Source organism: Pseudorca crassidens, chromosome 11 (genome assembly GCF_039906515.1).
Source record: "Pseudorca crassidens isolate mPseCra1 chromosome 11, mPseCra1.hap1, whole genome shotgun sequence".
NCBI classification, from domain to species: domain Eukaryota; kingdom Metazoa; phylum Chordata; class Mammalia; order Artiodactyla; family Delphinidae; genus Pseudorca; species Pseudorca crassidens.
This window is the reverse complement of record NC_090306.1, coordinates 21819794-21835283: the sequence shown is the minus strand read 5'-3', so window position 1 is coordinate 21835283 and position 15490 is coordinate 21819794.

The window sequence follows — 15490 nt, the reverse complement described above, 5'->3', positions numbered from 1 at the left end:
ATTGGTGCAGTCACTATGGAAATCAGTATAGAAGTTCCTCAAGAAACTCAAAACAGAATTATCATATGCTCCATCAATTCCACTCCTGAGAATATATCCAAAGAAAATGAAGACACTAATTCAAAAGGATACATGCACCCCAATGTTCATAGCAGCATTATTTACAATTGCCAAGGTATAGAAGCAACCTAAGTGTCCATCAACAGATGAATGGATAAAGAAGATGTGGTACATATATGCATATGCAGTGGAATATTACTCAGCCAAAAAAAGAATAAAATCCTGCCATTTGCAACAATGTGGATGGACCCAGAGTATATTATGCTTAGTGAAATAAGTCAGAGAGAGAAAGACAAATACTGTATGATGTCATTAGTATGTGGAATCTAAAAATAAAACAAAAGAATGAGTATAACAGAACAGAAACAGACGTAAAAGTAGAGAACAAACTAAGGGTTAACAGAGGGGAAAGGGAAAGAGGGAGGGGCAATATAGGGGTGGGGTTTAAGAGATAAAAACTACTCTGTATAAAATAAATAAGCAGCAAGGATATATTGTACAGCAGGTGGAAATATAGCCACTGTTTTGTAATAACTTTAAGTGGAGTTTAAACTATAAAAATATTGAATCACTATGTTGTTCACCTGAAACTAATATAATATTGTAAATCAACTATACTTCAACTTAAAAAATGATTCACAGATGGGGGTTGTAATTGTGTTTGACTGTACATGAAGGAGATTATGGCCTTTCCTGAATACATGCTGGCTAAGATTAGCTCTACAGTGTTATTATAATCTTTTAAAATATTAAGATTTGGTCAGTTGCATAGTGGGGACAATTGGAAAAATTTGAATGTGGTCTAGGCCTTAGGGAATTATTGTTAATTTTATTAGATGTGATGATGGTATTGCAGTTGTGTAGAAAAAAATGTCCTTTATAGATGCTTATATTGAAGCGTTTATGGGTGATATGTCATGATGTCTATAATTTATCTTAAAATAAATATTAACAACAACAAAAAAGACTGGGGACAGGCACATGGAAAAGTAGCCCCGTAACTCAGCCAGGGGCAGCTGCAGCAGATGCTACCATTGTCCTGCTGCCACTTCTCCAATCTCCTCTGTAACTAAAACTCCAGTTGCTGGGGATGGGTAAGAAGGAGAAGGAGGGAACAAACGTCCATGGACCCACTGAGAGTTAGATGTTAAAAAAAATTGGTGTCATGTTTCTGGTTCCAGGATAGATGGATTAAGCGTGCTACTCCCTGTCTCTCCAACTGTGTGCAGCTATAAAACCTGAAAAACAGGCGTGGAGCAGCTATCTGAGGACTCTGAAAAATAACTAGGACAGGCAGATTGGCAATAAGAACAGAATTTGAAGTAACATGAAAATGGCAGTGAATTTACAGATTTTAAAAATTCTAACATTGAGCAGCATGGATTCGAGACCATCTGAAACATGGAAGTGGACATGACTGTGGACAGAGAGAGCCCCAGAAGCCTCTAGTTCAAGCACGAGGAACAGGAGAGGAGACAAAGAGTTTCTAGATATAAAACCCAAAGGCACAATCTTTATTTATTTATTTTTATAAATTTATTTAAATTTTATTTGTTTATTTTTGGCTACGTTGGGTCTTCATTGCTGCACGTGGGCTTTCCCTAGTTGCGGCGAGCGGGGGCTACTCTTTGTTGCTGTGCGCGGGCTTCTCATTGTAGTGGCTTCTCGTTGCGGAGCACGGGCTCTAGTCTGGCGAACTTCAGTAGCTGTGGCAAGTGGGCTCAGTAGTTGTGGCACACAGGCTTAGTTGCTCTGCAGCATGTGGGATCTTCCCGGACCACGGATCAAAGCCGTGTCCCCTGCACTGGCAGGGGATTCTTAATCACTGTGCCACCAGGGAAGTCCCCAAAGGCACAATCTTTAGAAGAAAAACTTTGCCAATTAGACTTCATTAAAATGTAAAACTTTTGCTCTGTGAAAGATATTAGGAAGAGAATGAAAAGACAAAGTACAGACAGGGAAATTTTTGTAAATCACATATTCGATAAAGGACTTTTATCCAGAAAATGATAAAGAACTTTCAAAATTAATAATGAGAAAACAAATAGCTCTCCACCCCAAAAGGATAAAAGACTTGAATAGACACTTCACTTAAGAGGGTGTATGGAAGGCAAATAAGCACATGAGAAATGCTCAACATCTTTAGTCATTAGGGAAGTGAAAATTAAGGCTGCAATGAGAAACCACTAAACACGTATTAGAATGGCTAAAACAAAAGATACTGATAGTAGCAAGTGCTTTCAAAGATGTGGAGCAACTAGAACTCTAAATTGCTGGTGAGAATTTAACATAGTATCACCACTCTGGAAAACCAGTTTGCAGTTTCTTATAAAGTTAAACATATGGTTACTATATGATACAGCAATACCTCTAATGGGCATATACCCTAGAGAAATGAAAACTAACATTCACACAAAACCTGTACATGAATGTTTATATCCTAATAATTAAAGATCAATTAAATAAATAAAATTTAACAAAATATTAATTAATATTATTATATCATAATAGAATATAATTTCATAATTGCCCCAAACTGGAAACAACACAAATGTCCTTCAACAAGTAAATGGATAAACAGATTACTGCATTCATATACTGGAATGCTAGTCATGCAACAATCTGGATAAATCTAAAAGAAATTATGCTGTGTTACAAGATGCTAGCCTTAATAGGCTAATATTATATAATTGCATTTATATGACATTCTTGAAAAGACAAATTTGTAGTGATAGAGAACAAATTGGTGGTTGCCAGGAGTTACAGGCAGGGGGAGGCTATGACTGCAAAGAGATATCATGAGGGAATTTGGGGGAGGTAAGTAAAGAATTCTATATCCTGATTGTGGTGGTGATTTTATGACTTGATACATGGGTTAGTTTTACTCTATGTTGGTTTAAAACTAAAAATTAAAAAAGCTGAACCAAAAGTGACAAAATTCTAGCAACTGTTAATCTATGGAATGTCTCCTCTGTATATTTGAAAATTTTCAAAATAAAAAGTAAAAGGAAACATTTATTCAGTCAAAACACCATTTTACAATGCAGCAGGGCACATTGATTAAGAAATCAGTTTCTAATTTCAGATTTTTAGTTTTCAGGTCCTAGTTCGACAATCAACTAGTTACGTGACCTGAAGCAAGTTACTAAACTATCTGAAACCTCAGTTTCTTAATCTGTAAAAAGGGATAATAATAGTATCTATCTCTTAGAGTTTTTATAAGGACTGAGTCAATAATGTCTGTATTTAGTAAACACCAATAGTTGTTATCTATTACTGTTGTTACTTTACTATCCCAAACTTGTGATGTAAACAGGATCTTCTGAATATTGAATTTTGGATTGATTTAATAAATGTCTAGGTCTCTAAATCTTTTATTCTAAAATCAAACAAAATACAGAACATTAAGATATTTTTCTACTATTCTATAAATTCTTTTCTTGGTTTCCTTTCATTCTCAGGGGGATAAAAATGTCATTAAGAAGTACCTGGACACCATATTGATAATTGTTATTTTCTAGGTCATAATTGGTATCCTAATATTTTAGAAAATCTGCAAGAAAGAGAGTTAAAGTGAGTCAATATAATTTGTAAAGGTAAGCCATGTACAGATATTCTGATAATTTTTAAATATTGTAAAAGAATTTATTAAGCATTGATACTCATCAGACTGAAGCCTACGAATGCATCATTGCTCCAAAATTCTAGATTATATTAGTAAAGGAGGGATTTATGTGCACCTAGAAAAGAAAGCTATGGTCACCAGAAACCAGCACAGATTCACAGGGAGCAAGTTCATTGGATTGACTGCATCTCCTTCTTTGATAACATTACAATCAGGGAAGTGTGGACCACTTCAAGGCCTTTGTGAAAGTCTCATGATATTCTTTTGGATACAATTGAAAAATATAGGTTGAATGAAGTACCAGGTCATTGTTAAACAATGGTTTCCAGAATCTGGAGGGAGGTACATCTTTCTTGGTTTTCCCCTTTGTCCTCCGCTATTACACATTTTATCGGTGATTTGATTAATGATACAGAAGGAAATACTCATAAAAACATCAGTAGATTCCATAAAACTTGGATATCAGAATTAGGTTTTAGTAATTTCCTGATAGTTGAAGGGATGAGATGAAGCAAGCAGAATAAAATTGATGTAGATGATTGTTAAGGTTCTGTTCTTTCATCCAGAAAATCAACCATATACATGTGATGTGGAGATTTGTTACAATATCTATAAGCAAAACCTCTATTGCCTAAGCTGAATATGAGTACGTTAGCTTCTCTATTGCTGCTATATAAAAATTATCACAAGTTTAGTGGCTTAAAGGGACACAAATTTATTCTCTTCCAGTTGTAGAGGTCAGAAGTCTAAAATGGTTTAGCGATGCTGCATTTCTTCTGGGGGCTCTAGGGAAGAATTTGTTTCATGTCTTTTCCAGCTTCTATAAGCTGCCCACATTGCTTGGCCTGTGGCCCCACATTGCTCGGATCACTACTTCTGTTGTCACATCTCCTTCTCTGACTCTGGTCCTCCTGCCTCCTTATTGTGATTACATTGGGCCCACCAAGGTAATCCAGGATAATTTCCCCTTTTCAAGATCCTTAACTTAATTGTATCTGCAAAGTCCTTTTTGCCATGTAAGGTAACACATTCACAGGCTCCGGGGTTTAGGATGTGGACATCCTTGGAGAACCATTATTCAGCCTTTTGCAATGATGTTATTGCCAAAAGTTATGAGATCATTGGAGGCGTTAATATTTTGAATAAAAGTTTATTTTGATCATATTTAATAAATACATTGATAATATAGCAAACTATAAAAATAATATAATACTTCAAATGAAAGAGGTTATAGTTTTACTCTACTCTTCCTTACCAGAGAATATGTAGAAAATTAAGTTCAGCTCCCGATACCATACATTAAAATACAGTCAAACAGGGGTACAATCAAAGACATATTGTGAAAGGATGTAAGAATGAGGAGCTAGAATAAGAAATTGGAGATGTCTACTGGAGAAAGAGGGTTGTGGAGTATAGCATAGCTATCTTCCCTCTTTGCGACAATAGCATATGGAATAAGCATTAGAGTTGTTATGAAAATTTTTAATGGGACAAACTAAGGAAAGAGCTGGCCACATCAGAGAAACATTTTAGTTCAATGGAAGGAAGAGCCGTTCGATCTGGAACGGGTTCCCTCGAGAGCTATTGAGTTTTCTTTCACTGGAGACTCTCATGTATGGACTCTCCGTGATTTATGTAAAAGCAGTGCAAACATATGGAGAGTACCGAGCCAGATAAATTTCAATGCCCCTCCCATATTTCAAGTTCCATGATTCCAATGACCAAATATCTGTCCCTTCTTGAGGAAAGGAGAGAGAAATATAGCCAGAGCACAAGAGCCAGTGAGCAAATAAAGCCTTTGTAATGGTCTGAATGGGCTGTTTTGATGACTGACAGGTTTACGGCGGAATAATTTCCTCTGTTTGTCCTGTAATGAGTGTTTGTACCTTGAGTTTGCAACAAACTTCTTGCCCTGTGAACATTTCCAGCTGGATTTCAAAGAAAGGAAATGGTTTTGCTTAAGTGACAGTTAACAGAATTCCTGCTAATTTTTTTTCTGTATTATTTTCATCACAGGCAAATAGGTAGTTATTTGTTTGCGTTATAAACCTAAAATCTTATCATTTTAAGATAAAAGCTTACATTTATTTATTTACACAGCATATGATTTCCTTAATGCCTAAACTTTATATGGACCCTTTTCTTCTGAACACAGAAATACAAAATTTATTTCTACCCAGCAGTATCCTAACACCCTTTCACAGCAAGTGTTATTGGTATTAATCTATTCATTTTCCATCTTACAAATAAGAATTTTTCTAATAAGTTCCCCTCTCTTTTTGATTATTTAACATGTTTTCCTCTCTATTTTAACCTTCTCACTTTCTCCCACTTCTTCTCTCTCCTCATCCCATTTCATTGAGAAAAAAAGGCATTGAGTCATGCTCTCTGATTATCCCATGAACAATACTATGACCATACCTATTTCTGCATCCATTTTCTTCCTCTTTCCTTCTGTTTCAATGAAAGAAATGTTCCTCCTTCTTTTTTAAAATTAAAAGCAATTTTTGATGAAGGTAAAAGAAAGGCTAAGTTCTATGTTTGTGAAGAATCAGGGGATGTCATGGTAGAGAACTGACCACTTACGAGCAATAAAGGAGAGCGAGGCTTGTATTTGTTTTCATAAAAAGAGAAAAATAAAATGATTTCAGAATTCCTGCTAAGCCACCTAAAATTTGGTTGCATTCAGCTGGTGACATTGAGACAATCAATCCACAAGCATTTACTGCCTTTTTCCTTGTCATACACAGTAAACTTTTTTTTTTTTTTTTTTTGCGATACGCGGGCCTCTCACTGTTGTGGCCTCTCCCGTTGCGGAGCACAGGCTCCGGACGCACAGACTCAGTGGCCATGGCTCACAGGCCCAGCCGCTCCGCGGCATGTGGGATCTTCCCGGACCGGGACACGAACCCGTGTCCGCTGCATCGGCAGGCGGACTCTCAACCACTGCGCCACCAGGGAAGCCCCACAGTAAACTTTTAAGTTTGGAGGCAGATGTATTAAAAAATTGGCAGAGGACCTGGATAAACATTTTTCCAAAGGAGACATACAGATGGCCAATGGGCACAGGAAAAGATGCTCAACATCATTAATCATCAGGGAAATGCAAATCAAAACCACAGTGAGATATCACCTCACACCTGTCAGAATGGCTATCATAAAGAATGCAGGGCTTCCCTGCATTCTTGTGTACCAGGAATTAACATAGTGTTTTTGGTCAATTATAGTTCAAAAACAGACAAAAGCAAACAAACAAACAAAACAAATTCACAGAAAAAGAGATCAGATCTGTGGTTACCAGAGGCAGGTGTTGGGGGGAGGGCGGACTGGATAAAGGTGGTCAAAAGGTACAAACTTCCAGTTTCAGGTTAAATAAGTACTAGTGATGTAATGTACAGCATGACAAAGATAAGTAACACTTCTGTACATTATAAATGAAAGTTGTTAAGAGTAAATCCTAAGAGTTCTTGTCACAAGGAAAAAAGTTTTTTCTCTTTCTTTAATTTTGCATCTATATGAGATAACGGATGTTCACTAAAATTATCGTAATCATCATTTCATGATATATGTAAGTCAAATCACTATGCTGTACACCTTAAACTTATATAGTGCTGTATGTCAATTATAATATCAATAAAACTGGAAGAAAAAGAACAACCAAAAAAGAGATTGTTAAGAATTGACTGGTCTTAGAAAGATAATACCATTCTACTACCCTTAGGACACAGCTTCCCACAGGAAAATTTGGTTCATTTTTCTGACAGTTTGTGATGACTGTGAACATGAGGAGATAGTGTCTTTTTACAAAAATTTTTTGATTTCTCCCCACCTCCATCCAATCCATCCTCACATCTTTCGATTCAAACTTTCAGATAATTTTAAATAAGTCCACTTCTCTTCATCTCTACCACCCCCACTAGAGTTTGCATCAATATTATTTTTCACCTGGGCTACTACGTTAAACTTTCTCACTATTGTCCCTGCATCATTTCTTGCTGTCCTTGAATCTTTTCTTCACACAGCAGACAGAGCCATCTTGTTTCAAATGCTGCTGACTGGTAGGACTGAAAGTTGTCTGTTAGACAAACAAGTATAAATATCTAGGCAGTTAGATATAGACATTGGAATTAAAGTTGGAGTGGTAAATTTGTGAGGGAAGGTAGACTCAGAAGAGAAGAGGTCCAATGTCTAAGCACTGGGGCATGCCTTTGTTTAAACGCTGGGGATATACTGAGGCACCAGCAAAGAAGAGTGAGAAAGTAGTCAGTGAAGTACAAGGAAAACCAAGAGAGGGTTGTTGGTATCCTCGAAGCCAACTGAAGAAAACGTATCAAAGAGGAGGGAGTCAACCACTGTGTAAAATGCTGATGATAGGACAAGTAAGATGAAGACAGAGGACCATTGATTTAGGATCATGGAGGTCACAGGTGTTGTTGACAAGAGTAGTTTCAGTGGATTCATGGGGGCAAAGCCAAAAAGTTCAAAAGAGAATGGGAGGAGACAAATAGGAGACAGCAACTATGCACAGGAGATTTTCTGTAAGGGGATTAGCTGGAGTCCGGGTGAGTTCATAACAACAGAGTAGAGGGCGCAGGAAGTGGCAGAGGTGCCTTGTCAGGTGCTTGTGGAAGTTCTGTTTCATTTGCTTCGATTTCCTCAGTGAACTAGGAAATACGCTATCAGCAGGATGAGAGTTAGAACTGGGGAGTAGCTGCGGCATTTGAGGAGGGAGGAGAAGGTGTGAGCAGTCATCTAGAGGAGTGGGAGAGGGACTGGATTAAGCGAATGTGTTATGACTGCCGCACTCCCTTGAGGTCCAATAGAATGGGACCTCATTAGAATGGGACTGATGAGTGTAGGTTTACATTTTTCTCTAGTAATATTAGTTAGTGGTGAAAGTGTGCAGCAAGCTGGATATTGGATTTAGCCGGAGTAGGAGTTGTCTAGGTGACTAATACAAAGAGAGAGAGGACAAAAAGAGTTGAAATAGTTGTGCGTGATGATGACGATGGACTCTAATCCAGCTGAGTAAGGAAGGAAAATAGGGCCTGTGAGAAGCGGCTTCCCATGTAAGAGTGGTGGATCAGTGGGACTGCACTGAAAGATGTTGGAGTTACTGTAGTTAGAAAGACGGGAAGCAGATGGTAGTAAGAAAGTAAGCTGCTTGAGACTGATGTTATGGTTTGTAATTATTGGTAACCATAGGATCGATGACATGCTCATAGAGTGAGCAGCTGAAGCAGAGAGGAAAAATTGGGGTTAATAAGTTAGACACCAGGATGCGAGAAAGATCTTTTATATAGATGCTGAAAGTATTATGAGCTATGATTGAAGTGTTGGCAACAGTAATAGTGAGGCAGGAGGTAACTCTGCAAGGAATTGAGAAAGATGACTCAGGGGTCTATAGATCAGGGGTCCCCAACCTTTTTGGCCCCAGGGACCCGTTTCGTGGAAGACAATTTTTCCACAGACCCTGGGGTGGGGGGAGGCGGATGGTTTTGGGATGATTCAAGCGCATTACATTTATTGTGCACTTTATTTCTATTCTTATTACATTGTAATATATAATGAAATAATTATACAACTCACCATAATGCAGAATCAGTGGGAGCCCTGAGCTTGTTTTCACTTGCCACCCACTGATACGGTTTTGATATGAGTCTGCGTACAATTGATTTATTATGGTCTCTGTGCAGTCAGACCTCTCTGCTAATGATAATCTGTATTTGCAGCCGCTCCCCAGCGCTAGCATCACCGCCTCAGCTCCCCCTCAGATCATCAGGCATTAGACTCTCATAAGGCGCAACCTAGATCCCTCGCATGCGCAGTTCACAGTAGGGTTCCCGCTCCTATGAGAATCTAATGCCGCCGCTGATCTGACAGGAGGCGGAGCTCAGGCGGTAATGCGAGCGATGGGGAGTGGCTGTAAATGCAGATGAAGCTTCGCGTGCTTTCCTGCCGCTCACCTCCTGCTGTGCAGCCCAGTTCCTAACAGGGGGTTGGGGACCCCTGCTATAGATGACTGCGAAAAGGATGATTAATGTATATTAATATCCAATGACATAGAATATTCAAACCTGGGCACCAAGAGCAGTAAAACTAAACCAGTAATGCCGGAATGTAATAGATCTCATAAAGGAAGCACAAAGTGTTATGACCATGGTTTTCAAATTTTATCAAGCATCTGAATACTTGTTAAATGATTTGTTAATATACAGATTGCTGGGCCCCACCCCCTCAGAGTTTCTCATATACTGGGTCTGGGATGGGGCCCAATGATTTGCATTTCTAACAAATTCCCAGTGACACTGATGCTGATGGTCTAGCAGCCACATTTCAAGAATGAATGTGCTATGAAAATTTAGGATGAGGAGGGATTTCTTCTAGCTGGAGACTGCAAGGAAGGTTCATGGAGAATATTCTTTATTTCTCTGTGTACTCTTAGAAACAGCAGAGTTTGACATAATCAAATACCATATATTGAATAATAAGATGTCATACTTTTTGGGTCACATACTTACTCTGCAAGTCAGAGGAGCAGAGGAAACGTGGTTCCTTCATTTGTCTAAAACTTCACTGTATCAGATCAACAATTTGTATACCACAAACGTATGCAAAGTTATATGTCAATTATATCACAAAAAAACTAGAAAGAAAACTAAAACTGCATTGTCTAAAATGGATCTGATCCTCATGAAGGCCCCACCAGCTGGGTGACCGGAAAATAACTGACTTTGGTCTGCTCTAAGTGTTTATCTAGTTACATAAATTTAAGCAATCTCTTTAGGTAAATATCTAATCTCTTTGGGGTGAAATATTTGGTCTTTTTGATTTCACCTGGTGGGATGTGGTTTTGTGACCTTGTGGTCGTGGGGGAATGGTGTCCCTGCCCTGTGCTCTGGCTTCTCTCTTCTCTGTGGCAACGTGTCTGTCTGCCAGGCTGCTGCTCACTCTACTGACATTCTTGGCTGAGTTCTAAGCTGGTGTCACTCATGGTCTGGTCCCTGAGATTGATCTGAGCCCAGTAATCCTCTTTCACTGACTTGGCATTACCTTGCTCGCTATGCTCCCCTCTGAGTTTCTGCCCTGTCTCCTATCTGGCCACTGGCCTGGTTGATTATGGATTATCTAGCCCTTCACCAGAGTGGGGAGGGCTGTGATACAGTGGCCCTGTGGCAGCCCCACTGGGTTTCAGTTCATGTGACTTCACATGCTAACTCTCAGATGAGCACTTTGGTGCTCACCTCTACCACATGGGAGGGAAAGCAAACTTTGGGGATCCGCTATCAAACTTCCCTCTCTGCACAATTACACTGACTCACCAGTTTTTTTCTGATGTGGCATTCTGCCTCTCTGGTTAGTGTGGGAATTGCCTGAGAGGCAACCTGCTTTTGGAACTCTAACTGGAAGCAGGGCAAGACCCCTTCTCTGCCCTCAGCACTGCCCTCAAACTAGCCTAGGAGCCCTCCATCCTCCTGTCTCTAAAGCCCCAGAGTGAGGAGATCAGAGCATCTCGCCCCACGTCCCTTGCCTCCTTTCTTGTCTTTTTTTTTTTTTTTTTTTTTAACCATACTTCATGCATTCTAAGAAACATTCTCCACCCCCTTCATATGCATCTTTGAAACTGGGTCTTAGAACTCGTATCATGTCCTAGTTAAATTAGCAGAATTTTTTCTTGCTTGATGGTATAATGGTGCATCTTACAATCAATGTTCTCTTAGAGTCTATAAATTGCTGCATCTCTCTGTTTCTCCTCTATCACATTCTCCTACCTTCCTCCTTATCCTCACAACTCAGTCCATTAATGGCACCAAAGACATTTTCCCTACTCTGTGGCAGGTGCTCTTTGTTGAAAGGGAGATAAAAAATTTAGTAAATTCCTTCTTCACCAGTCTGAATTTCTAACTTATTGTCTTGATCAACAAATCCAAAACAGGCCATCCTAGGCCTAGTACCATAAAGCTCCAGGGCTTGGTCTCTGAGATGAAGGCTGCACTGAAACCTGATTTTAGAGGGGGAAATAAAATGTATCTGTTTAATAGTTGCAAAATGAATGTGGTACCTGTTACTCATTTAAAATATCAAAGCAAAAAATACTTATATAAAGGTATTGCTGATAGTGAAGGTAACAATTTCATGCATATAGTAGTTTATCAAGAAATTTTAATTGCTAATAGTGATAACTAATTTTCTAAAATTGGAAAGTATTTGTATAGATTGTGCCATCTTTAAATTAAATTTTATATTAGAGTACATATTTTTTAAAAAATTAATTTTCATTGGAGTATAATTGCTTTGCAATGCTGTGTCAGCTTCCACTGCATAGCAGAATGACTCAGCCATATATACACATATATCCCCTCCATTTAGGACACTACAGTACATTAAGTAGAGTTCCCTGTGGTATACAATATGTTCCCATCAGTTGTCCATTTTATACATTGTATCAATAGTGTATATGTGTCAGTCCCAATCTCCCAATTCCTCCCACCCACCCCTTTCCAGCTTGGTATCCATACTTTTGTCCTTTACGTCTGTCTTTATTTCTGCTTGGCAATTAAGGTCATCTATACCATTTTTTCTAGATTCCACATATATGTGTTAATATACAATATTTGTTTTTCTCTTTCTGACTTACTTCACTCTGTATGACAGTCTCCAGGTCCATCCACATCTCTACAAATGACACAATTATATTCCTTCTCATGGCTGAGCAACATTCCATTGGATATATGTACCACACCTTCTTTCTCCATTCCTCTGTTGATGGACATCTAGGCTGCTTCCACGTCCTGGCTATTGTAAATAGTGCTGCAATGAACATTGGGGTGCATGTGTCTTTTTGAATTATGGTTTTCTCTGGGTATATGCCTAGTAGTGGGATTGCTGGGTCATATGGTAGTTCTATTATTAGTTTTTTGAGGAATCTCCATACTGTTCTCCATAGTGGCTGTATAATTTACATTCCCATCAACAGTGCAAGAGGGTTCCCTTTTCTCCACACCCTCCCCAGCATCGGTTGTTTGTAGATATTTTGATGATGGCCATTCTGACCGGTGTGAGGTGATACCTCATTGTACTTTTGATTTGCATTTCTCTAATAATTAGTGATGTTGAGCATCTTTTCATGTGCATTTTGACCATCTGTATATCTTCTTTGGAGAAATGTCTATTTAGGTTTTCTACCCATTTGTTGATTGGGTTGTTTGTTTTTTTGATGTTGAGCTGCATGAGCTGTTTGTAGATTTTAGAGATGAATCCTTTGTCAGTTGCTTTGTTTGCAAATATTTTCTCCCATTCTGAGGGTTGTCTTTTCGTCTTGATTATGGTTTCCTTTGCTGTGCAAAAGCTTTTGTTTCATTAGGTCCCATTTTTTTATTTTTGTTTTTATTTTCATTACTCTAGGAGGTGGGTCAAAAAAGAACTTGCTGAGATTTATGTCAGAGAGTGTTCTGTCTATGTTTTCCTCCTAGAGTTTTACAGTGTCTGGCCTTACATTTACGACTGTAATCCATTTTGAGTTTAGTTTTGTGTACGGTGTTAGGGAGTGTTCTAATTTCATTCTTCTACATGTAGCTGTCCAGTTTTCTCAGCACCACTTATTGAAGAGGCTGTCTTTCTCTATTGTATATTTTTGCCTCTTTTGTCAAAAATTAGGTGACCAGGGCTTCCCTCGTGGCGCAGTGGTTGAGAGTCCGCCTGCTGATGCAGGGGACGTGGGTTCGTGCCCCGGCCTGGGACGATCCCACATGCCGGGGAGCGGCTAGGCTCGTGAGCCATGGCCGCTGAGCCTGCGCGTCTGGAGCCTGTGCTCCGCAACGGGAGAGGTCACAACAGTGAGTGGCCCGCGTACAGCAAAAAAAAAAAAAAAAAAAAAAATTAGGTGACCATAGGTGCGTGGGTTTATCTCTGGGCTTTCTATCCTGTTGCATTGGTCTGTTTTTCTGTTTTTGTGCCACCACCATATTGTCTTGATTACTGTAGTTTTGGAGTATATTCTGAAGTCTGGGAGCCTGATTCCTCCAGCTCCATTTTTCTTTCTCAAGATTGCTTTGGCTATTCGGGGTCTTTTGTGTTTCCACACAAATTGTAAAATTTTTTGTTCTAGTTCTGTGAAAAATGCCATTGGCAGTTTGATAGGGATTGCATTGAATCTGTTGATTGCTTTGGGTAGTATAGTCATTTTCACAATATTGATTCTTCCAATCCAAGAACATGGTATATCTCGCCATATGGTTTGTGTCATCTTTGATTTGTTTCATCAGTATCTTATAGTTTTCTGCATACAGGTCTTTTGCCTCCTTAGGTAGGTTTATTCCTAGGTATTTTATTCTTTTTGTTGCAATAGAAAATGGGACTGTTTCCTTAATTTCTGTTTCTGATATTTTGTTGTTAGTGTATAGGAATGCAAGAGATTTCTGTGTATTAGTTTTGTATCCTGCAACTTTACTAAATTCATTGATTAGCTCTAGTAGTTTTCTAGTGGCATCTTTAGGATTTTCTATGTATAGTATCATGTCATCTGCAAACAGTGACAGTTTTACTTCTTCTTTTCTGATTTGGATTCCTTTTATTTCTTTTTCTCCTCTGATTGCTGTGGCTAGGACTTCCAAAACCATGTTGTATAATAGTGGTGAGAGTGGGCAACCTTGTCTTGTTCCTGATTTTCACCACTGAGAATAGTGTTTGCTGTGGGTTTGTTATATATGGCCTTTATTATGTTGGAGTAGTTTCCCTCTATGCTCACTTTCTGGAGAGTTTTTATCATAAATGAGTGTTGATTTTTGTTGACTGTATAATTGATTTAAAATGTTGTGTCAGTTTCTGGTGTATAGCAAAGTGATTCAGTTATACATATATATATTCTTTTTCATATTCTTTCCCATTATGGCTTACTACAGGATATTGAATATAGTTCCCTGTGCTATACAGTAAGGCCTTGTTATTTATCTATTTTATATATAGTGGTTTGTATATGTTAATCCCAAACTCCTAATTTATCCCTTCCCAACCCCCTTTCCCCTTTGGTAACCGTAAGTTTGTTTTCTGTCTGTGAGTCTTTCTGTTTTGTATATAACTTCATTTGTGCCATATTTTAGATTCCACATATAAGTGACATCATATGGTATTTGTCTTTCTCTTTCTGACTTACTTCACTTAGTATGATAAACTGTAGGTAAATTCAATTTTTTTTATAATTGAAATAAGCATTTGAGAAACAAGGCAAATAAAAATTTACTCCTAATGGAAGTATGATAATGATTTATTGTTTAGTGAGAAACACTAGTTTCCAAATTGTTTGACTAGGACTATCTTTTTCTATTGTTAGTCTTATTTTCTATTTTACTACTATAAGCATGATTTATTTGTATAGTACTTTAAAAATTAGGCATAGTTTCTGTTATTAGGATTAATAAAGAAGATTCTAATATGATACTATAATGAGATGAGAATGTTATGATTTAATTCCTGATTTATGGATGAGTCACCTGATTTATTTAGTCCCTAGCTTTTGTCACTTGTTAAATGAGAAAAAGATGATATTCATCTAGGTGTGGAGATGTTATCAAGTCTGGGAGTGTTCTGTTTGCAAAATCAATAGGAAAACTGAGCTCAAAACAAAACAGAGAGCAAAAACAAACACCTAAGCTTAAAGTCCAGTATTTGGCTATTTCATTATAGTGTGAATTGTCTAGAGTATTGCTTTAGGTCTCTGCCTCATTTTGCATTGTTAGTAAACATCATCAGAAACACCCACAAATGTTTTAACTCCTTCACCTATAATATCTTAAGAAATTTAAAAAT